The sequence below is a fragment of the Mytilus galloprovincialis genome, chromosome 1 (genome assembly GCF_965363235.1).
Source record: "Mytilus galloprovincialis chromosome 1, xbMytGall1.hap1.1, whole genome shotgun sequence".
Lineage (NCBI taxonomy): Eukaryota > Metazoa > Mollusca > Bivalvia > Mytilida > Mytilidae > Mytilus > Mytilus galloprovincialis.
Genome location: NC_134838.1, coordinates 19,734,109 through 19,760,935, shown reverse-complemented (window position 1 = coordinate 19,760,935; position 26,827 = coordinate 19,734,109). Strand labels below are relative to the sequence as shown.

Here is a 26,827-nt window from a genome sequence, read left to right as displayed (position 1 = left end):
TAAGGTAGCTTCCTGTTGCGACTTTTATAATTGCTTAAATGTTTTGATTTAAAGATGAACATAATTGAAGGTCGTACTGTGGCCTATAATTTCTTGTAACTGTTCCAGACCATATGAGTATTTGGACCGTACGCGTACGGTCCGGACCGTATACGTATACTCATACGGTCCGACCATACGCGTACGGTCGGACCGTATAAGTATACGCGTACGGTCCAGTACGATCTGAGAATACATGTTATTTGATCATATGGGTTAAATTGAAACAATCTTTATTTTTAGTTTTACAAATTGTTATTGATAATTTGTTACAATTAGATAGATAAAATGAACAAACGAACAATTGAAATTAGGTATTTGTTTAATTGTATATATGAATCCTATTTTGGTACTCTCGCCCAAGGTGACACAATTCAAGTAACGTAATATTTTTAGCAATTTCATGTATGCAGTTCATGCATGTTCTTTTACATTGTTTTTTAATTTTTTTGGTAAAGTTGCTAAATATTTTAAAACAATTGAACTCCCACTTTATGTTTACTTCCGATATCTTCAATTTCAGCGTTCATAATACAATTAATGTACTACTGATCGACACGCTTAATACAAGAGATTAGCATATTTAATTAGCGTGAATTAAAAACAAGTTAAAATATAAAGTTTTAGTTTCAATTACAATTGAACTTTTTTATATTAATTTGATAGTTAAGTTATGTTGATCTGCTATATGCATTTGTATCTAATAAACTTGACCAACTTTTTAATAATAGTCAGACCGTACGCGTACGGTCCGACCGTATGAGTATTTTGAAAAAGTACGCATACGGTTCAGACCGTACGCGTACGGTCCAAATACTCATACGGTCTGGAACATAACCACTTCATTTTAACTCTTGTGGATATTATAAAGTTGTCTTATTGGCAATAATACCACATCACATGTTTATAATAATCTGCATCAATATTTAAAAGATGTACAATTATTTACTAAGGGTTACCCCAACGTTTTACAACACTAGTCATTGTTTTCTCTGAAGGTCATTTAGTTGATAAAAGATTCAAAAAATGTCTGACTGTTTAAGCTTTTATAAAAATACGCAGTTATTTACGTATTTTAGAATATAATCAGTTTTGGAGATGGAAGTGCACTGATGAATGACCGTCTTAACACGCCATGCAACATTTTTAAACGTGATGTTACTATATGCAGACCAATTAATCTTTTTTTTTTAGTAGTATCTATAATATTTTTATCTTCAGATCATGAAATATCTATACAGTTCCATGTTTGAAAGAAATTCCTATTATCAATAGCTTCCCTGGATCTTCATGCTATGGGAAATTTCTTTAATTGGAAAATTATTCTGGGCGTTACACGCTCAAATTGATTTTAAATTGAATTGGCGTACCGTTCATTGACTTTACATAGATGAAAAAATAGACATAGGAAGTTATCAAATTATTAAATGTGTTGGAAAATTGAACGATTAAAATAGATTAACCGTAACACCATTAAAGTAATGAGTTACACATTTGATGTATGATAATCGAAACGTGTATATGCCAAAAACTAAACTTATATCTAAGTACATGAGATTTGCTCATTGTTACATGCGTATGGTGACTTAGTTGCTTGCATCTTTATCCTTTGGTCTCTGGAGGAAAGTTGTCTTACTGTGGCTTCATTTCTTTTCGTGCGAACCAATATTCGTAGATTGAGGAAAACTTGCATTTTCGTGGATTTCATGGTTTTGCCAAAGTCTGTATATGTATATTACAGAAAAATTATAATTTATGGAACACTTCATTTCGTGGTTCACCTATATCCACGAAATCTACGAAAATTGGTATCCAACGAAATTTAATGAATCCACAGTACTTGGAATCATATCTTAAACTTAATATTAATTAGCTTTTAAAGAGAGAAAAAAAGTGTAACCATTATCATGAAATATTAGAATTAAATCTGCATGCAAACTCCTATTACCTCAGGTCGTAAAAGGAGATCGTATTTTCAGGAAAAAGATCAAAAGTATCATCAAAATGTTGATTCTAGAATTGCAATCACGATCAAAGTAACGAAAACAAATGAAAGCTAGATATCGTCATAATAAATAGTGTGTTGAAAAGAAATAAGATAAAACTTATGAGAAAGCTTAAGGTATTTAACCTTAATATCAATATATTAACATAAAGAACATTTCATCCTGTGCTAATAGTAATAGAAGACGCGTAAAACACATAACAATTTTCAAATCTTCTTTTGCTCATTAAATAGCCATCGTAAATTCCACGCCCATAAGATTCAACGTAACGTCAATCAAAACATATCCTGCAGAATCAATACATATGTATTTTCAATACTATCAGAGAACAACAGAAAAAGCTGATGCGGTGTTGTAATAGAGAGTTGTACAGATTTTATTCTCACATTGATAGCTAGACAACTTGCATAGTATTTTTGGGAAACTTGTTAGGGAAGTTTAAACATTGAAAAATGAATGATACAAATTGGACAGGTGTGCAAGAAAATACATTTGATGAATTCAACACTGACAAAATAATTTTATTATGTATTTATATTCCGGTATTCTTCGTTGCTTTAGTTGGGAATATTCTTGTGCTTGTTATGGTGTGTATGAACAAAAGTGTCAGGAGAAATGTTGCTAATTATTTCCTGGTAAATTTAGCCGTAGCAGATCTTTTAGGTAAGTAAAATACATGACAATTTCATCGGATATCATTTGAATTTTGTTGGATTTAGACTCAAGGCTATCGTACGAATGTAAAATCGTGTATTATATACTTTTTATTCGTTGTCGAGGGCAAAATAGTTTTAATTTAATGATTAGCTTTGCGATTAAGTTACGAAAGAGGAAATTAATGTACGGGTTTATAATCTAATAACATGCTTTATAATTAGTAAGAGAAGGAAATTACTCAACACATTTTGAAACATTATGGACGATCATTTGAATTTTGGTAGGGAGGGCTCGGTGGATTTTCAAAAAACGAATATCCTGGCCTTGTAAAAACTGAAGCTAAATAACACAAGACGGGATGAAAACATATTCTACATCATAAAATGCTAGAAGAATTGTGTATAAAAGTGAAAAATATGTATTTTCGAGGGCAAAAAATATCCTACCAAAGGATGAAAATAAAAAACAAAATCCTGATGTTCCCCACAAGAAAATTAAATTGTCGTCCCCTTTCTCAAGTTTATACATTTGGTTATCCCTGTGTTTTTTTTTTTTTTTTTTGTTTTTTTTTTTTTTTATATAGCTCACTAACTATATATAAGTGTTGCTTATTGCAAACAAAACTAAGAAAGACCGTAGAGTGCCCTGTAGTTGTGTATATAATTGTTCAATGGTCATTAGTGGATAGCGATCATACATCATATTCCTATGATTATATTGAAGCAATGCATCATATTTATTCCTCATTCTGACAAGTAATATTTTAAACGAATCAGATAATTCACTGTATGTAGCAGTTACATTAAACATTTGTTAGCAAATTCCAAGCCAGAATAAAAGGATTTATTCAATCTTATTTTTCTTGAATTATAATTAAAGTTTAAAGCTTGAAACGACGATAACCATACTGAGTGCTGTCATATTTTTGAAAACGATTGACGTGTTATTGAGATCTTCGATGGTACAAAAATTGTTTGAAAAATTTTAACTTTTACGACGCCATCGTGAGCTAGGGACCGTTATGAAATCTTAGTCGACAGATGAAGTTCACATGTGTTTTCCAAATGCTGTATACATTCTCTTGTTCTCTTTTGTATATTTCTCCTGGCTCATTTATTAGGTCCGGTAAGGGCCAATTTTGGTCCAAATCTTCAAGTACATCTGATGAAATATTTGGAACACTTTTTAAACACTTTTAAAAGAGTCTACTTCAATCGATTAAATTAGTTTATGTGAAAGATTTGAAATAATTTAGTCGTTCACGACGCTCAAATTCAAGATTAAATATGAATAATCGATCAAATATGCTGTTAAATGACACTTTTCAAATGTTTCTTTGTCAAAAATGAAAGTGCCACATTCGTGTTCAGTCTCAACCTTATATATGTTATGTAATATCATCATATACAACATACATTTAAATATTAAGAAAGAACACAAATGCGACCACTGCGGAAACTGTTCAAAAATAAGCTCAATTAATAAAATGGTGAAGATTTTAGTAATTTTGCTTGACTTTATGATGCTAGTACCCGATACATATATGTATTGTATTGTCATATGTGAGGAACCTGATGGGTTATTTTCGTTCTTCGTGATCTGCGCATTTTCGCTATCGTGATCCGTTTTTCTACAGATTATTTTTATATTTTCGTGATACGTGATCATGGAAATTTATTTTCTGTGAATCGTGATTGACAAAAAAATCATCTCGTGAATCGTGTTGAGACCCCCATCAGGACCCTCATATGTATGTAACAGAAGTATTCTGCTTTCCAATAAAAAGCTGAAAGTTTATATTTTAACGATTTTGTAAAACTGCTGTATTTTGGAGCCAAAAAGGGGTTTTACTGGGGTTAATGCAGTAAAGTGTTCATTGAAACTGTAGTTACATGTGACTGTGGATAGTATTGTAATATTGTATTCTGTAATCAGCAAACTATTGTACAAATAATTAATCCTAGTATCAACATTGTTTTATGTTGAGTAAACAGTATGTTGAAATTACTATGTACGTAACAATTCAGTTTGATGGTCCCTTCGCGATCCGCGATGAAGCCATGTCTATTTTTATAAAATTCATAGAAACTTATGAAAAAATTTTAAAAAAACTTACACGAAATCGCCAATCTTAAATTGCATGATAAAAACAATATACGTTATTTATACGGAAAAGTATTAGATTTATCAGTACACGCTATGAAACATGAGAAAAGCTCTGCGAGTCTTGCTTTTACTTCCTGTATCTAAAAAGCAAATATACATTTTATATTTTCCTTCAATATATATATTGCATATATTGTATATAAATTGTGCAACGGAAATTTATTCCATTTTAATATAATAATGCACATCAAGTGGACATTTTCAAAATGCACTTATAGAACTATTAGTATAATGTCTCTTAATGTCAAGATTTAATTATCATAAGTGTTTTCTCTTTCTCGGTGTCCTTATAGACAATATATAATATAGATATAAGAAGATTTGGTATGAATGCCAATGAAACAGCTCTCCATCAAAGTCGAATTTATAAAAGTAAACCATTATAGGTCAAAGTACGGTCTTCAATACGGAGCCTTGGCTTACACCGAACATATGACTACTAATGAAATTTCTATTAAACGTGCAGGAAAGGCCTTAATACGTATGAAGTGAATCAAACTATTTGAAACAATATAACAGAAGAGGAAATAAAACAATAATATAGTTTGTATTTAAAAAAAAGATCACAGAAATATATGGTTGAGACCGATGCTCCAGGACTTCAGGAGTTCTGTTCAACTTCCTGATGGTATTATTTTTTCAGTAATAAGGACTGTGGTACTGACAATTTTTGGTAGAATGGTCTGGATTTTAAGTTTAATATCATCTACATTTGTAGAAAACAAGTTTTCAATCATAAAGATTGAATTAGAATGAAATTCAAAACAGTGTGGCTGTGGCCATTGATTGACACATTAAGTTCATCCATTGACTGGGACAATTTACGTGAACGTTTGTCTGTAACGACCACTGTTCACGACGTACCTACGATAGACATTTAAACTGTGGGGTCACCAAAGGTTTCTTAACGCCTTTAATTATAAAATAATTCAAAAAATTAAACAGGAATAACCTTTATGTTTTGATTTATATAATTGATATAAATCAAAACATCGTGTTATTTCTGATTAATTTTTCGAATTACTTTATTAAGGTGTTGAGAACCTTTGGTGACCCCATAGTTTAAGTGTCTTTAAAAAGTACACAGTGAGCAGTGGTCGTTACATACAAACGTTCACCTAAATTGTCCAAGTCAATGGATGAATTAAATGTGTCAATCAATGGCCACAGCCACACTGTTTTGAATTTCATTCTATATAGCTCTTGGTGGACCGTGAGTCCAAGAGGGTATTATTTTTTTGTTTTACAATATTTTAGAAATAATTTAAAAAAAACTAAGATTGCAAATCCCTCAGGCAGTGTTGACCTTAGAATAATGTTTGCTATTCTTTTAATGTTCTGTTCATTGTTTATACATCATTGGATATTTTAGTTGGAGATTTCCTGATGAAGGTATATTTTAAATTTCCGGATGAAGGTACATTTTAATTTTTTTCTGCTGGAAGTTCATTTTTATTTTCCTAAGTGCCTTTTAATTTTCCCGAAGGTAAAGAGCGTTTTTGGTGAAGGTATATTAAAAGCGCTTTGTGCGCCACACATGCAGTTATAACATATCATTTTTTTTCAACACTTCTCAATTGAACTAGATGTTTGTCTCTAAAGTGCCCTTTTTAGTTAGTTTCGAATGTTTCCCTAAGTTCTTTATGGTATTTGTGTTGTGTTTGGTTTTTTTATATTGTTTTTTTTTTTTTTTTTTTTATTGTAAATGGACCAAATGTAACCTTCAAATGAACTTTTTATGTTACTCCATAGAGAAAAATTATCTTAATTTTAGAAGTAGATTCTGTATTAGAGAGACCTAAAAACTATTAATGAGAAATTATAAATTCCACTCAGTGGGGACCTATAGTCTACATGTACCTATCTCATAGAATCACAACTGTTTTAATGGATCAATTTTGTGTTAAAAATAAGATTGATAAATATTTATTCCTCAATTATTAATGTATTTGAACATGTGCTACACTTCGAGTGCACCACACTTCGCCTTATGTTTTAATTGGATTCGTGTTAGGAAGTGTACATGACGAAAGCGAGGTCCTTTCTAGATATTGATATAAATCTCACGGTTTCATACCTGAATTTATGGATAAACGTCGTACCTTTCCTATTGTCAATTTTCCCTTTTCTTGACGATGATAGTAAGTTAGCTCTTTTTTCAAATACCCAGTTTTTAACGGTTATATATTATGCATCGCAAACAAGTTTAGACATTTTTAAACTAATTTAAAGTTTGAATTATTTTCGGTATTTTTTCTGCAAAAGTTAACTTACTTTGAGCGTTGTAAGAGATCGTGGCTTCTTGTGCTTATTTTTTATTGTGCTACGGTAAGTTTTTGTATTCTCGTCGTTCGTTTTTGCGAATGTACTTGGTCTATATATCTTTTTGTTTTTCTCGTTGACATATTTGTTTGTTTTTATAGTGATTAAGATTATAACACAATTTTGACCGCTGTGCCCCTATTTTTTTATTATACTTTTACCTATTGTGTCTGTTTGTTTTGATCACACATCGTTGTCAGTATAATGGAATTGTATGCAACTGATGATTTAAGTGAAAGGAAATATTACGCTATAAACCCAGTTTTAAACCACCATTTTCTACACAGGAAAATGCATGTACCAAGTCAGGAATATGACAGATGTTATCTATTCGTTTGATGTGTTTGAGCTATTAGATATTGTCATTTGATTAGGGACTTTGTGCTTTGAATTTTCGTCGGAGTCCGGTATTTTTGATACTTTCCTTTGCTGTAAGAAATCCACTAATACGACCGCAAATATAATAGTGTAGAACGTCATGATTGCCGATCAGCAGGGTACCTTGTGCTTATGAACATATGTATGGAATCTCTAGCATGATTTCTTATGGAAGGAAAATAAGAAGTTTATTTTTTAAGTAAAATTTAAATACCCATGAAATGCTAATTCAATCTTTAAGGAGACTGGGGTTTTAATGTATGCATTGATTAAACATTAATTTTCTCAGTTGCGAACACAAGGATGGTATTGTTTGTTTTATCATTGCTACATTGTACACGCTAAACTGGCAGCATAGCCTATCAGACATAACTTACCCTAAATCCAATAAAATATCTCATATAAAAGTGTCTTATGCTAAATTTACACATGATACTTAAAATGCCTATCACATACAATTAGCGCTAGATTAATTATTTCCCAATAGCTTATTTCTGGAGAAAATAATGGAATAATTTTTCATTGACCTATCATTGCTAAACCCATTAACTAAAATAATGGAACTCATGGCAAAGATAAAACATAGTGATAGAAAAGTCAGGATTGACTTTAAATTAAAAAAGAATATGCGAGCTGTTAAATGTATTATCTGTTAACTATGATAAGTCGGTTAGTTTGTTTTAAGTGTATAATTATGCAGCATTGGTTGCAATATGTATAAGTTTGGATTCAAGAATTAAACAGTCAGTCTGGTAAAGAAAACAGGATAAGACTACAGAAAAAAACAACCTATACATACTACAAATTTGAACTTTTTCCTTTGATACTAAATGACGTACGATACAGTCTGACTCGGAAATTTAACTGAATAACTAAATTTTAACCGTGTTAGTTCTACAAGTATAAAGAAACATATGCATACGCACGTTACCATTACAACTGCGGCTACTAGTCGGTATCATTTTTGTTTATAAAGGCTTATTTTTGATTATATGAAGGTTTGAATCAAACTATGTAGACCATTTTAAGTAGTAACCGAAAGGGCTTTCGGTGTTGAAGGCTGTAAGGTGACCTGTTATCGTTTTCATATTTGTCGTTTGACCTTTGTTGAGTAGTAAAAACGTGAACAATCATGCAACATTCCCACCTTTGACATGACAAAAACAAAAAAAGAAATCTGATTTAATAGAAATAATTTCTTTTCTTTGCTATTTAAGAATACTAAATTTGTTTAAAGGATGTACTGCAGACATGGGTAATAAAGAAACAAAGTTGCAGCCAAGAAAAAAGACTTAACATGCATTACATATTGTAAAAAATAGGTACTCGAAAAAGATTTATAAATGTAAGATTATGGCTTATGATTGAATAATTAACTTATTCACTTATTTTTGATATATCACTATAAAAGCTGAACAAAGGTTGACTATCTTAAATTTGCAATAACCGATGACTGATTTGATACATTCAAACTTTCCCTATAGTAAACTGTTAATGTTTTTGCTCAAGTAAAACAACGTATATAATGGAAATGAATCAGACATTATCGATAATGGTGTAATTACCATAGACTTACCAGAAACAACATACTAGCTTCGTAGGAAACAAATTATAAATCACAGAAGACTCACATCAAAGCATTTATTAATTCGATAACCAAATTGTGTATTCCTATAAATGACAATCACTAAGGATAAGTATAGAAACATCGGATATTCCGAATGACATTATAACGATTGGTCAGAAAAGTTTTAAAATGCTACGATAAATATAAAAATAATTTGATTGCTATAGCAGTTTCAATTTTAAAGGGTTAATTTCGGTATAAATACAGATGTTCACAACTTATCTGCCAAACAGTAAAATTTATCACAACCAATCTCACTTTATATTTTTTTTTTTTTTTTTTTTTTTTTGCAAACAATTGTGTAAGAATAAAGAGAGGTAACTATCTTTAAAAGCACTCAAAATTCTACCAAATTTCCCAAAAGATCCCAAGCAAATAATAACTTTTATTATATGTCATTTAAGCAAGCGTTTATGTACAACGTATAATATTGTACAACATAAATTTCACTTCTTGTAGTTTTAATGCGAAGTCTACTATTATCAGACATTAGAACTTGAACAATGCGTCTAAAAGCCATGTTTTGTCGATAAACCTCCATTTTTAATCAGAATAAGTGAACATTTGAGTCAAGCGATTTAAAAAATAAATAAATATAAGATATAAAATAAAATAAAATATTTTTTTAGAAAAATTTGCAAGAATTGAAAGTAAATGCAAATCAACACTATGTGTAACTGAATATAGAAATAGAAATTCCCTTTACGAGCTTCAACGATCGAGTCCATGAGATCATTGAAAAATTAAAACCAAGAAAGAATTTACAAACTAGTTTTTAATTCTGTTCATCTTTTATTTTCGATCAGTGACGAAACTAAAGAGTGAAAATGGACAAATCAAAAAGTCAACTGAAAAGAAAAATAATTAGCCAGATAATATGATATACATGGTATAAAGGCGTAAATCCCTGACCAAGTTTTGATCCACAGAAAAGATACAAGGACGTAAATCCAATACTTTTTACATATCAATACAAAATTAATTCCCCCTATTTTGCAATCTATACGCAGTGTAACCTGGTTCGTGAATCAAACCATCTGATTTTGATGAACCAATCGATATGCAGTCTTGTAGTCTAGCAGTTCATTTAGTGCTGTATATTGTCTGTCAATGTCGGGACACTACCGAGTATGTTATAATGGATTTGATATCGGAAACTCGTCCCAAATGATCGGCTTAGTTAGGAAATTCAGTATAAAGAGTAGTCTTAGTAATATCTTCACATCTTATATGTTCTTTAATGCTTCTTTGACACTTAATGTCGAGAGACTTGCCGAAGTTTCAGGAAATTAATATGAAAGTACCTTTAACTGATGCTAATGTTTTCTTTTAATCAGAGAGATATAGACGGACTAAATATAAGTGAAAATGTTCGTTTACACCATATTCGAGACAACCTTATATTTTAAGTTTTAAATTTGAAATTTTAAAAAAGAATTGGCGACAGATAGATTTTAGTTTTATTTAGTAAATACCTTGCAGATGACCGTTGATACTTGCCGACGCTGGATTTTACATTGTATATTCCATTCAGTTGATATCATAAATGTAATTTAAGCTCTTTATAATTAAAGTAAAAGAGTAAAGTCATATAAAAATGCCATAGAATGCAAATAAATTAAGTTTTAAATGCATGATATTGACTTGTTCTCTCAAAAAGAACACAACAGCACAGAAATAGTGTAAATATTGTAGCACAATATAAAGTCACTTATAAACTGAATTTGGTATAGCAACTTTTTTAATGACAAATCAGACAAATTGTTATCCCGTAAGCATTTTCCAATTTTGATCTTCAAAAGGCATTGACGCAACACTTGGCAGTGTGAAAATGCTCTTTCCAGGCGTTCTTTGACAAGCATATGGGCTTTGGCTTATTCTAGTGTTAGATAATCTGACTTTTGAAAACTACCCATATGTGTTCCTTTGATGTTCCTTACCAAGTCGTGTTGCCTCCTGAGATTGCCAGTTATCAAGAAATAGCCTGAAGGTTTACAATGAAACTTATGTGATAAAGGAGTTTGATTTTGATATTTAAGAACGAATGAAGCGAAATGAAATTGAACCAAACTTGAATATTTTTCGAATATTTTTCCTTAGTGCTTTCATATGCAGATAAAGGAAAGCAAAATCGAGTAGATCAAAGTTTTGAAGATATTCAAACTTGACAAGGATGTTCCTTCGAAGTAAGATATACACATAGTCATCGATTTATATTTCAAGACCGTCAAACAATCAGCTGTTGAAAAATAAACCACTACCGCTTTCAGTGCAAATAAGTTGATGATCCGCTAACGCTTTCAGTGCAAATAAGTTGATGATCCGCGGTTATGTCAAAGAACGTCTCGTCCTGTTTCTAAAAACGTTCATTGAAGATACAAAGACCTCGTTGATGAATATTCCGCATCAACTTCAGAAATAATAAATGATGGTCTAAAAGTATAGATTCTTGGAACTGACGTTGGTAATCATCTTTTATACGTGTTAAAGTACATTGTTTGTGTCCTTGTATATTTTTAACTTTTACTGTTAATCCATTTTTGATTAAAATAACTATGACGTGTATCGGTACTTTTGCGAACAGCAAAAAGAATAATGAAATTCGTCGCCAATATCACCGGAACTTCACAACGTTAATTAGGGACAATGTTTCTACAGGCAACGCATGGTTAACTGCTCTAAATTTAAATAAGGTAAACAAATTTTGTCATTAGAATGTTCAGGTAGTTCTCAAAGTCCAATGTTTTTAACAGTCTATTGTTAATGCATTTTGGAGAGTTTTGTTTTGAAGAGTAAATGTCTGTTTGTATTGTTCAATTAGCCTAATAATACTGGTACCTTTGATAACTATTTGACGCTTTGATAAAGCCAATTTGAGAAATGTGATCTTTTTGGTAGTTGATAAATATTTGAATATTTAGAATATTTTATTTTTGTATCCATTTGATGCTTTCATTTTTACACTGTTTTCGTATAAACATAGTTTGCACCATGAGGGTATCTGCCCATTTCACCATACACTATAATGTTTGGTGTTGATTTTTTCGAGTGCAGTTTTTACGTATTATGTCTGTTTGTTCTGCTCAAACATTGTTGTTAATATAATAGAATTCTCTCATACAAAGAGAGGTTTAACTAGCTATAAATCCAAGTTCAATCCTCCATTTTCTACATAAGGAAATGTACATAAATATAACAGATGTTTTCGATTCGTTAGATGTGTTTTAGCTTTTGATTTTGCCATTTTATAAAGGACTTTCCGTTTTGAATTTTCCTTTGAGTTTATAATTAGTATTTTGTTATTTTACTTTTTACAAAGATGCTGGAACCCTCTTCATGGATTCAATTATGATACTTTAATTTTAAAAATGATTTTAATTCCTTCACAGTCAAAAAAGTTGTAAGGAAAAAATAAGTAATTTAAGATATCTTCTTGAATTTTACTGCCAAAAGATCATTTTAGAGGATAAAAACAATTCTAAATATCTTAAATGATGGGAATATTTTCTCTACATCACATAAACTCAGCTTGTTTTATGTCTCGACATATTCATCATAAGAACAGTTGAACTATTATTTTTAGTATACAATACAATTTGTCTGTAAACTGCACTTCCGCATGATCAGAATGCTATATAGTAGTCAATTTGTAATGAAACTTTGATTATATGACAGCTGTGACAATCATTAATGATTTATAGTAAGATGCTTCCTTGTATTCTCTGGGGTTATTTCATAGTCTACAACAAACACATATTCATGATTAGTATTCCCATTGGCTTCTCGAACTTAGTTTGACTCCTTACCTTATAATGGCCGATTTTTAGAACTGAAAAAAAAGGATATTCACCGGTGGGTATTTATATAAACTTTTTTTATTCAATTACCACTACTAACGTAGTGTAAACGTTGTCGTAGTCTTCCTCTATTTAGTTTCTCTCATTTCTGAGCACTTACTGAAATTAAACTGATTCTCATACAACTGTTAATCGAAGGATCATGTTATGTAGGATTCGTGATTGTAACATTTTCCGTTGGCATATTCGCCAAATATCCTTATCTTCATAGTGGATATCTATATCCCAGTTATTCAGTTAGCATCCAAAGGTGGCGATCAAATAGAGCTGTGCTGTATTTAAATCGATGTCAACTCTAATTGTTTTATATAAGTTGTTTTGCTGCTCAGCATCAAGCACAGTGTCATAATTCAAAATCTATCATTTTTATTATTTTTTGTTTCGTTTGAAAAACGTTGAATCGGAGATTACTATGATTTGCTTCATCAGATATATTTTAGTATTTGATATTCCCAGTTCAAAACGTCCAGATAGTGACGAAGTTGACTTTCCGTTATCAGATTATTGTCAACCAACTGAGTCTTTATATATGATTATACATTATATTTCTCATGACTTTCGGCGTATTGAATAGGTTATGGAATAATCGTTTCACAAATGATATCGGACATGTTCCTTGCGCCGTAACTACAATCCCCTTTCCTTTCATAAACGTGACCTACCGAATTAGACTATTTACCGGATTTGATATCTCATAAGCAACACGACGGGTGCCACATGTGGAGCAGGATCTGCTTACCCTTCCGGAGCACTTCAGATCACCCCTAGTTTTTGGTGGGGTTCGTGTTGTTTATTCTTTAGTTTTCTATGTTGTGTCGTGTGTACTATTGTTTGTCTGTTTGTCCTTTTCATTTTTAGCCATGGCGTTGTCAGTTTATTTTCGATTTATAGGTTTGACTGTCCCTCTAGTATCTTTCGTCCCTCTTTTCTAAATATATGTTTAGCATTTTCTAAACTTCATTCAACCTAATTTTAACAAAATCCCTTATATATCCCAAAAGCTTCTGAATAATAAGGATCGGGTGTTATATGTTTATTAAAAGTTTTATTAATTAAAAATTTACCAAAAACTGTTTACGTCTTATCAAAGATTGTTTTAGACGACTTAATTTAAAATAATTTTATGTGTTTTTCTTGCAATGAATATTTTAAGACAAACACAAATAAAAAATCTATTTCTTTTCAAAACACAGAGAAAGACAAATATACAATCACGAACAATGAAACAAGATTTTTAAAAAGATCAAAACAGAACATTAATGGCAATTCCTTGCTTTGTTGTCGAAGGAAAATAAAACTTTAAAATTAAAATTATTGATCGCGTTTGTTCTTCTTTAAGTTTTAATTTCCCTTTTCCCAGTTTATGATTGCTTTCAATAATCTCTTTTATACTGTGCACTGAATATTGTAGACTGGTTCATTATGTTATAACCTAACTGAAATTTTACAAAGAAAATGTGGATAATATTTGATAATCATTTGCTATAAATTGATATCAAGATCTATTTTGCTGACAATCAACACATCAATACATCCTGCCAAAGGATGTCATGGGTCTTTACGTTAGTTAATTGATTTCAGAAATTTCAGGGATAATAAACAGGTACCAAAATAAAATAAAGTCGGAGAAAACATACACCATTTTCAAAAGAAAAGGTCGAACAGTTCAACAGTTATTGCAGTATATCAGATATCACACCCAAAACAAAAACAAAAACAATCCTTTAAACAGTTACACTTATGACGATCATCGTCTTAGTTGTGTTAATTTCTTATTGCACATAAACTACGGGTTGCATTATACAACAAAAGTTTGTCTTATTAATGTTGAATTACGAGTACAAAAGCGGCTGTTTAGATAAGTAGGTTAAACATCAACAAAGGGAAGGATAACTATTGGTCCAGCTTAAAAGGAACCTTAAATAGTATACTTATATTGTTGTCTGCTCTATGGTCGGTTTGTTCTCGCTTTGACACATTCCCCATTTCCTTTCTCAATTTTATTAATAAAAAGTGCTGACAAACATCCAGATTTAGATAGGTTTTACTAAAGCTAAATGTGTGCAATAAAGGCAATAGTAGTATACCGCTGTTCGAAATTCATCAATCGATAGAGAAAAAACAAATCCGAGTTGCAAAACAAAGTCGAGGGAAACGCATCAAATATAAGAAAACTACCACACAATAGAAACACAACATTAAAATGTAACACACACAGAAACGAACTATAATATGACAATGGCCATTGCCCTGACTTGACACAGGGCATTTTAAGATTAAAATGGTGGGTTGAACCTGGTTTTGTGGCATGCCAAATCTCCCGTTTTAATGGCAATGTTAATTAAAACATTAAAATGACAACATTACATGACAGGACTACAATACAAATAAATGGGAGAAAATATAGGACAGAGAAGCAAACGATTAATAGCCAACAAAAGGTACTATACTAAATATACATGATTAAACTGAAGTGGTGACTAACTACAGAACAAAAACTGATAAGTTACAAAAATTCACAGCCTTGTTGGCCAGTATGATAACCAGTGTTACACTCGAAGTGACATCACATTCGAATTTCTAAAACGAGTTCCCAAAATTAAGAAAGAATTTATATGAAGTTCAAGATGAGATTAATATGACTCATCTAACGTTTATTATGAACAAGTGAAAATAACAATACCAATTAATATCAAATTGTAGTAGTAATTAGATAGTTTATTGTATTATTTAGCTATGTCGCTGTTCTTCTGATTCAAACTGTAAACCAAATATATAGTGTAAATTTCGTTGATCCAAACTAAAATTTAATAAATGAACTGGATGATCAATTATCTTTACCATAACACCCGAATATAACAGAAAAAAAATAAGATGTACAACTTCAAACGTTTAGACATTTGACAAAATCCGATGACAATAACAAATATAACATCAAAACTAAATAAATGAATTTGGGATGGAAAAGTACCGTGACACGTCTTATAGCAATGCGAATTCACACTCAGCAAAACAGTGACAATCGGGAATAAATCACGGTCGGTAATAAAAAGATCAGACGACGTAATGATAAACCACAATCTAACACGTGGTAAAAATGTCCATAGTTAGTTTGGACAAAGATACCTAGTATGGATCAACCAATTCGTGATGGTGTCCGTAAAATTTACTGAGTGTCTTTTTTAATCTGTCCTCTTCATAACTTTGTTGGTGCAGTTTCTGCGTTAGGAGCACACTCCTGTTTATGAAGTCCGTATAGTGTGAACATGCACGAGAATAACGAATCAATTGAGATATGCAAACACCATACGAAGGGGCAGAGGGTATGTTACTGCTGAGAAATGGGAAATCGACAATTGGTAATTTGAAATCGTCCCGTTTATCATAGATTTTCGTGTGAAGTCGTCCATCTGTGTCAATATTGAGGAAAAGATCAAGATATGAAGTAGTCCTTCTAGTATCAGTAGTGTCTTCAATTTCATGTTAATTGGGATATATAAGATGCAAGTATTGGCTGAAATATGGGTTATTTAATGATAGGACATCATCAATATATCGGAAAGTAAAATTAAAGAATTTCGCAAGGTGCTTTTTCTGTTTGTCTTTTAGATGGTTTTGAAAGAATTCAGCTTCATACGAGTACAAAAATAAATCGGCAGTAGGGGTTCACAATTAGTACCCATTGGAATACAGACTGTCTGTTGAAATATGAATCCTCCAAACTCAACAAATATATTGTCGATCAAAAAGTCTAGCATTTTGATATTATCATCTTCAGTATATTTTCTGGCAGATTCGGTGTGGTTCTTCACAAAATATGAATTATTGTAACCTAAAACAAGAAATTTGTATCTACGATTCCCATTTTTATAGAAACAGCTCTTTTTAATGAGATGGTGAAGTCGATCATTCAACTGAGCATGGGGAATAGTAGTGTAAAGCGTAGAAAATCAAAAGTCTTAATGTTGCTGCAAAATTGCAAAGATTGTGATAGAATATTAAGCAGTAGGTCTTTCGAATTTTTGAGAATCCACATACTGGTAGAATATATCTCATCACAATATTTTTGAAGCCCATCTTAAACTGTAGAAAGAATATGAGTCAGTTTTTGAGAAAGATGTTTAGTCGAACAGTTTGATGATCCAGCTATGTATCGTTCTCTATATGGAGTTTTGTGTAGTTTTGGTATCCAGTATAATGATGGTAAATTTTCTTCGTTTTCTTTGATGTTGATACCAAAAGAAAGGACAGATTTGTGATTTTGTAAAATTTTGTCCTTGGTAAAGGATGTTAAAGAATATGTAGGGTTACCAGTTGTTCTATTTATTCCAAGTTCTGTTGTGAGACATTGTAAACAATGGTTTTTACAAATGAAGACAATATTATTAGAGGTTTTATCTGCTAGAACAACGGCCCTTTTCAGGGCCACCAACATTTTTCAAAAAGAGTCTATTATTGTTGTACATAACAAACTTCTAAATCAAGCTGTGTCCCACCCCACATATTTGTCATGCAAAGAGGATTAAGCATCCACAACATCCGGATTCTCGAAAGGGTTTGTAACTCTTGTGCTCATAGTTCATCGTAACTTTTGAATGCGCTTCTGAATGCATGATCGAATAGCTTTGATCCATTCAGACACAGCGTCCAGTTCTGGTTCATCTGGTTCGCTCTTTACCCATTTTCTTGTATAGTCCTCAACTGCATCCATCAGAAACTTGAAGTTCTTTTTCCAGTTGATGGGCTGGGGAATTCTATATTTTAGTCCCTTGGCTAACGATTCTCTTAGTTGTCCATTGGGAACGATGCCAAGGTCACCAGTAATAACATGACCAGCTGGACTATAATTGTATTGTGACGATGCACATGAGCAATCCGCAGCTTGGATTTATTGAGGTGAAAGGCCTCTAAAACCCTCTTGTGGTTGAAAATCTTGGATGCAATAGACTTGGTGTAAGTATAAGAAATAACAGATGTAGCTTTATTTTTGAAGTAGTCAGGTATAGTTTTTTGTACTGATTTCTGTTGGAAAATATTGCTAATATTTACAGCATCTAAACCTTTATTGGCAAATTATACCTTAAAAAAATACGTCTCTCCTCATTTTTAGATACTAATTTGAATAGTCTATGGTTAGCAATGTCCGTGATAATTGCAACTTATCTATACAAAACAGAACGAGAATCAGTAACGGAAGTATTTCGGGCCTCTTGAAATAGTAAAAAAAGTTTTGACAATGGAATGGAGTATAATTTAGTTCTGATATGCTGAATTCCTAAAAGTTTTTTGAACATACGTTAACAGACTATCAATTGTCACGGTGTGCATAGTAGGTGGTATATATTTTCTGTGACCATGACCTATTCCGTCGAGCAGAAATATTAAATAATTGTAATGTATTGACAGTGATACACCTGGGACTAGACAAAATACCTACATCATCAATTTTGTCATTGCATCCATAGAGAATGGCTGTTCCCAACTCTCTTATCCAAAAGTTTTCTCTTTGTAAACGATATGGTGTACAGCAAGTTCGTCAACCACTTATTTTCATTATAAAAATCACTCTTATGATAAAAATTCATAAGACAATATTACCAAAAAGATATCGTTTTTGTGTTTCTTTGTTTATGCCAAGAATTTATAACCTGGCTTACTACAAGATATGGGATTTGCTCAGTGTTTTAAGATCACATGATACTCTTTAATTGTTTTCATCCTCATGTTTTGGTGGATTATTGTCTCAAACGATTTTTAAAGCAACATACATATTCATTTTAAAGAGCCATTTTTGGAAGCCGGTTCTTAAGTAAAAAAAAACGAAATACTGTGCTATAGTAACGAAAGATTGTTATCATTATAACTTCATATTAACATTATCATAAAAACGAAATATCTAACGTCGTGATAACGACATACTTAGATCATGTGTAGACGGTTGATGTTCCTGCTTATGTACAGTACGAAGTAAAATAACAAAAGTACTGAACTTAGAGGAAAATGCAAAACGGAAAGTCCCTAATCAAATGCATAATCAAAAGCTCAAACACATTAAACAAATAGATTACAAATGTCATATACTTGACTTAGTTCAGGTATTTCTTATGTTGAAAATGGTGGATGCAACCACGTTTTTTAGCTAGCTAAACTCTCACTTGTATGACAGTTGAAAAAGATTAATCGTCGAATTGAAACATTGTGTAATAAAGTGGTTTTTTCAAACATTTTTAATAAAAGCAAAATAATTGACAGTTTATACAAAACAATAACAATGTCAAAAAACAAATGATACTTAGGACCAATTTTCGTGGAATTGTTATGCAATTGAGTTATTTTTAAAAAGTGTCTATATCTTAATGTACAATTTACAGAAATACAGCTTCATGTGTTTATTTTGAAATCATATCTTGATTGCTATATTGCGTCTTTCTTAATATGTAACTTACAAATGTTTAATGATGGTACAAAACAGCTATTTGACAGATTTAATAGTATTTTTTTTAGTATTTCTTTCAAAGTAATTAAGAAGAAATTTTTTAACAAAATATGAAATTTAATCACAAAGAAGTGTCAAGCAATGTATTATTTTTTAGAAACAAATTACTTAAATTTTGTAAAAGGGTGTTCCTTGATACAAAGCATGTAAAATAAAAAGTGTTATGGATTGTTTGTGTACTACATGATGCATCTGTACATGTCATACTTTTACAAAGACATGTTTTTTTTTATTAAAGTCTCACAACTTATTACATATAAAATATTTACGCCCTTTCTTGTACTCTAATACTTTTATGTGAATGAAATGTTTCTGCCTATGTAGCTATAGAAAAATTATTCTTTAAATTCACTATTACGAGGTTTGTACCTTTAGTTTCCAATACTGTTTTGAAAAGGGAGCCAAAGAACGAACTACAAATGTATAAAACGCAATATGTTCATTAAGGCAACATGAAGTCGGGATTAACAACACTTAAATTATCAGTATGATGAAAGATTGACACTATGTATAGCGGGAGATATTGAATTTAGAATTGAGATTTATGATAACAGAGATGTTTGTAATAAGACTTCATAAAGATAATATGTGCATTAATTTACCATTAGCAGCTATAAATGTGCAAATTATTTAAAATACTATATAAAAAATCCTTGAATCATCAATGAATTAAGATTTCGATAGATTGGTCCTTATTTTGGGTTTCCTAATTTATTTTCTTGAAAATCGTGTTGAAAATGTTTCACATCAACCTTAATTCTTAAATAAATTTTTTTTTTTCATTTTGTTTATTCTTTTTAATCACTATATCTGTTTAATTCTAATTTTATTGTATTTTGTGGTTTTGTGTTCCAGGGTTGATATGCATAAAACTACTAAAGTTAAAATTTGTTTCGAAATGACGGATTTTTCTACATGTCCTACGATAAATTAGTACTACGATTGAACATCTTAACTTCAATGGTTGTATGCATATCAGCCCTGCACTTCTGCTTTTCATAAATCTCAACATCTCTTTAATTCCTATCTATTCTTTGATTAATTAACTTTCGTATTTTTATTTATTTACCCAGTATTATCCATATTTACAATGGTTTGACATTATTTGAATACACTTGAATAAAAGAATCATTGATGACATCAGATTCATTCCCTATCGTATTAATTATTAACGGTGGTCATCTTTTATACAAATCTGCGAAACACGGAGATTACTGAAATGAAAACAATTCATCAATTATTGAGCCACAGGTTCACTACCGATTGTCTATTTTTAATAGAAAAACATACGCAGCAGCTTTTATGTGATTTTCTAGATATTAAGCAGAATAATGATAACTTTTTATTCCATAATTGTTCGCTTTTAATGTAGAGATGCGGTATAATTCAGAAATTTCGCTTATAATTAACTGTCAAAACATGTCAATTTAACATTCACTGTTGATTGTTCGTGTCCATCCAAGGCTCAGTTTGAACTTTTGAACCGCAGTGATGATGAGAAGTAAACAAAATATAATGCCTTTTTTCTTCATTAATTGATTGATTTATTTTAATTAACGTGATTTAGATGAAGGATGGATGTCCATATATTTCTATATTTTTTTCTGCTATAGAATTAATTAATTACAATGACCTCTCAGAATGAATTATTATGTTTATACAGTTGAGGTAGATCGGGTATCTCCTGTCATCTGAAAACAAAACAATCCGTCTTGATTTTTAATGAAATATGATAATTATGAGAGTGGATGTAATTCAATTGTAAGACTTTTCATCTAAGTGCTTTAAAAGGTTTTCCAAAATTACAATTCGTTTTTAACAAAATATTTTAGTTCGGTGGTGGTGTAAATACTACAGGCGTCTGCAAACAGTTTCATACCGTGCAATGTGAATTGTTATGAATTGTTCAACAAATGAATTTATGTTGTTACTATGCACATCCTGTAATACAATGGAGGATGAAGCCCATTTTATTTTATACTGCAAAAAAAATTGCTAAACTAAGAGATAACTTTATAGGAAATGTAATTAAACATATGCCAGATTTTATGTCCTGGCAAGAAAATGAAAAAATTAAATATCTTCTTTGTCCATCAACCTCAAAAGAAGTAGAAAGCTTAGGGTCCTATTTTAAACAGGCATTAGAACTGAGGACAGGGGACTCTTGATTTATGTATAAAATATATTTATATATCATATAGATAGATTGTTTTGCTTTTTTGCTTTTTTTTTTTTTGTTTTCATGGTTTTGTTTGTTAAATGTATTTTGTGTATGTTTATATTATTTGTCACAAACTTATTGTTCAGAGTTTATATGACAATAAATATTTGAATATTTGAGTTGTTACTGGTGAGTGGTGACAAGATAGGGTCAAATTTGATATTGGAGATTTTATCTCTTATTGTTAAGGAGAAATGGCCCATGACATGTGTGAAATTGGCACTTTAATCACTTTTCATGCAATAACTTGTGAACCATCAACCAATGTATTTCAATTTAAATATATGTTGTTACTGATGACATAATGAAGTTCAAAGTCATATAGAAGATTTTTTCTTAGCCGTATTTGGCACAACTTTTTAGAATTTGGGGTCCTCAATGCTCTTCAACTTTGTACTTGTTTGGCTTTATGAGTCTTATGTAGACAAAACGCGCGTCTGGCGCATTATGTTATAATCCTAGTACCTTTGATAACTTTTACACCACTGGGTCGATGCCACTGCTGATTGACGTTTTGTCCCCGATGGTATCGCTAACCCAGAAGTCAGCACTTCGGTGTTGACATGAATATCAATTGTATGGTATTTTTAATAAATTTCCTCTTAAAACACAAACACTTCATATTTTATACAGCAAAACTATGTCAGTACCTCAAATTATAAGTAAAACTAATTTCAGTGGAATTGTTATCCAATTGAGTTATTGTAAAAAAAAATGCGTTAATCTTTATGTGTAATGTAAAGAAATACATCTGCATGTGTAAACTTTGAGATTATATTTTTATTATATCATGACGTATTTCTTAACTGGTAAATATATTACAAACTGTTAATGAGTACAAAACTGCTATTTGAATGATTTAATCATATTTTTAGTATCTTATTCAAAAAGTAAGTTAGACGAAATTTCTGAACAAAATCTGAAATTTAATTAAAAAGAAGTCAAGCAATGTATTGTTTTTTTTAGATACAAATTACTTCAATTTTGTAAAGTGTGTTCTTCGATGCAAAACATGTAAAACAAAAATAAGAAATTGCGCATTAGATTGTCGGCAGAAATATATAACATTGAATAACTCATTGATTTTTTGGTTGAAATTGTATCGGTTAGAATCTTCAATTTAAAATTTCAACAAGTTCATTATAGAAACTTGCGATATTCTCACCTTAAAATTTTCCTCACATTACTAGGCGATCATTCGAAGTATTAACGAAAAGAACTAATACACAATTTGTCCAATAAGTAGGCTCTTCTCCCGACGTTGCTGTGTCATTATGCATCCCCCACATCCAAGCGGGTTCATTCACTATCCTGCTTCTTTTCACTACGACAGCTTTTTTTTTTTATAAATACAGGTTTTAAATATCGAGATATTTTTCAATTTTGCCATATAAGAGGAGGTTACTCAGATAATCTATCTTTTTAAAGAAATGTGTTATAAAGTTTATCGTTTTGTTTTGCAGCAAGAAAATGAGTCCAGTGATCCTAATTTTTATTTTCATTTTAAAAGAACATTACGAGAACCATATTATCATGAGTGATCTTTAAATTGTATCTGTCAAAGAAAAACATATCAATTATTTATTTTTTTTTTTTGTGTTTATAATCTGTAAAAAAATTGAGTTTTGCATAACCTGCAGACTAAAAAAGGCTCGGTTGCAAATTTTTTGTATTATATATTTTTGTAGAGCATTATGTAACAAAATTTTGGCAAATTATTAAAATATATTTATATACATCGATTTAGTTAAGACCTTGATGTTTGGTTACTGTCTGTTGAGTTAACTTCTCATCTCTTTTATTGGCAGCTTCGATTATGTGATCTTGTTTTGTGGTGTACGCTTCCTGATTTGTCAGATATATTAGATTAATTGCACTGTACTTTTTGCCAATATAACTTAAACTATTATGCACATATTTTAGATAAAGGTACTAAATAGGTCATCAAATACTAAATCGTGATGGTTCAAATAACCGGGAAAAGGTCTTCGTTGGTATTTTGCAACAAAGATAATTAGAATTTAGAATTTATTGATCGCCTTAATCAGACTTGTAAACGTTTTTCTTCAATCCAGTATAAGCTGCAAGTGTTGTATAGGTTGTGATTATATTGTTTGTATTGAATCGGAAAACGCATAATAATCCATGCAATAATTTGTTGAAAGAAGATAACTCACGCAACTCAGATATACTGTTTTGTAGAAATCTATTACTGCCTACCTTGTAGTTCGTACAATGATACAGAAAACAGAAACAATATCATTTAGGATAATAACTTTTCTGCATGAATAAAGAAAATCATCGTAACATTCAATGCCGTATTCATTCTTTTGAGGATATGTCTTAACGGTCAATACAACGTATTTACTATTATAACAACCGAAAAGAAAAAAGAAAATTATGTTTGCTGATTATAATTATAGTGTTGTCATCACTGCGTAACAATGTAAAATATTACTATTGTACTATTTTTTTAATGTAGAGCATAACCATTGTACTTTATTCGCATAAAACATTACTTTTTGCACGTAAAACATATCACTCACTCATGTAGCTTGTAATACTACTAGTATTCTAGAGTTTTTCGCTAATGTACTATACCTTCTAGTCAGACAACTGACATTACGGGGAATTGAATGGTATGTCAATATAGAAATAAGGTCATGCGGAATGATTGCCAATGATACAACAATCCGTAATGACTAGAGGACAAAGACATGAACAATTACAGGTCACCGTACAGCCTTCAACAATTAGCAAAACCCATACCGTATAATTAGCGTTTTGTTGTTTGTGTTGATTTTGGATAATATCTTGGCATGAGGAATTCAGATGTTAAACACAAAAGACATTCACTAGTCAACAAAAGTTAAAATACACATGTTTAATTCGAAATAAAAAATATTATTACGGGAAAAGACCTGCAAATCTATCCAAAATCTGACCTAGTCGGAAAGTTAAACAATTACCATGTAATCAAACAAATTTAGGGGCGCACTTCTTTTTGTGGAAACGGATGACACAATCGGCACACAATTTCATAGGTCAGAATAACGTATTTTTAAAATTCGATCGCACATGCTTATATTTCAAACTTTATGTTCAAATAACAATTATTGAAAAGTTGGCTGAAATAAAAAGATTTTTCAGATCAATAAAATTGTCAATAAAACATTGTCATTTTTGCCTTAAATCAATTTTTTTCGTGAGGTGAAATATTCTGTAAACACTTGAACATTTGGACAATTTAGCTTGATACTTATTATTTATGGGAACATTTTTCTTACATCATTTATTTAAGAAAAATTGCTTCCTTATTTAATTTTATTGGGGTTGTGAAAGTGTTGACCGAATCACATTTTGTATGATGTGCGGAGGCGCTCTAATATTAAATAGATGCAAGGACATCACTTCTACACCGCAATAAAATTGCAGAAAGAAACATTTATTCATATTCATGCTTATTAAACCATAGAATAAAGTTTTTATCAAGTTTTTAACCGGTATTTTGTGTCAAAAATGTCGGTTATTGATTTGGGGATGTACGGCGGGCGGCAACCAAATGTTGTCCGTGCATTTACTCATGAAGTGTTCAACCAAACCTTTTAAAATGTTAATATGTTGTTACTGACAACAAAATGGAGGTCAAGTTCAATAATGACGAATTTGACTTTTACCGTTCAGGAGTTACGGTTCTTGAAAGTTAAAAAAATGTTGTGTCCGTGCATTTACTCATGAACCGTTCAACCAAACCTTTTAAAATGTTAATATGTTGTTACTGACAACATAACGGAGGTCAAGTTCAATAATGACGATTTTTACTTTTACCGTTCAGAAGTTACGGTTCTTGAAAGTTTAAAAAATGTTATGTCCGTGCATTTACTCATGAACCGTTCAACCAAACCTTTAAAAATTTCCTATTAGGAGTTTTGGTATATTGATAAATGCCAGAACACAAATAAATGTTAAAGAATCCGGTTTACTGTCATTTTGACAGCTCTTGTTCATCTTTTAAATCACTTGGTAGATACCTCTGCTGGTGATCATCAGCTCAGTAGTCAGTACTTTTGTACTGATATGATTTATAACAATCATTTCTAAAATAGTCCGTTTATAAATTTGGAAATTGTAAAGAAACTAAGGTTTTAAATTCCTCAGACAAATTTGGCCTTATGTTGATATGGCTATTATATTTGGTTATTTTTGGTCATACAGGTCTACAATTGGTTCGGTTCTAATAAATCCTTGGCTTTCAAATATTTGATCTTAAACGTAGTACTGGTGAAGGAAAAATCCGATAAGCGCTTCGGACGCATGAATTATATATAACGTGTTGTTTTGATTTTTCAGTGGAAGCACGTGTCAGAACGAATGTCACATTTCATTTTGTTATGGAGAATTTTTCTATGATTCGATTGTTGTGAGCCGATCAAATTAAAGGGTTCTCGTGAAACGTGCATGTAATTTAATTATTATTTATTAAATATGTAGAGAAATGAAAATAATTTCAATATCAAGATTTTTAATTCACAATTACTTGATTTGATTAATTACTTAATCTAAAAATATTGACAACGTTTCAGTATATAATTTAATGTTATATCATAAAAAAAAACAAAAAATGGGTTTGGCTATACTATGTTGTCCTTTTTGGTTTATAACATTTTATCTTTTAATAAGCTTTGAAATTTTAAATGGTTTAGCCTCGAGCACCAATGAAGAGACATTGATTGTCGAAATGCGCATCTGGTACAGGAAATCTGGTACAGGAAATTTGGTCCCGTTTATGTTATTGCAAGACAAGTTAATACATATCTCTGCTTTATGTGAGTCTATAGATTACGTGATTTTAAGTAGGAAACCGTATTGTTTTGTAATAAGCGTAGTTGTGTATACATCATTATGCCACGCTTATAACAAAACAATACGTTAGCTATTGTATCAAGCAGAGAAATAGTTCGCTATCAGTAACTTATTAAAACTGCCAACTTTTCAAGAGCGTAAAAAACCTTATATTATATGAAGGTCAACCAACAATGGCTCAAAGATGAATGTGTA

General features: G+C 30.9%; 1 long non-coding RNA gene across 1 annotated transcript in view; it reads left to right on the top strand.

Annotated features, from left to right (window-relative positions):
• The first annotated feature begins 2,376 nt into the window (after positions 1 to 2,376).
• LOC143071683 (uncharacterized) overlaps positions 2,377 to 26,827 on the top strand; it is a 47,262-nt gene continuing 22,811 nt past the window's right edge. Inside the window, exon 1 of the long non-coding RNA XR_012976955.1 lies at positions 2,377 to 2,708. This is a non-coding gene — a long non-coding RNA (uncharacterized LOC143071683). The remainder of the gene's footprint in view (positions 2,709 to 26,827) is intronic.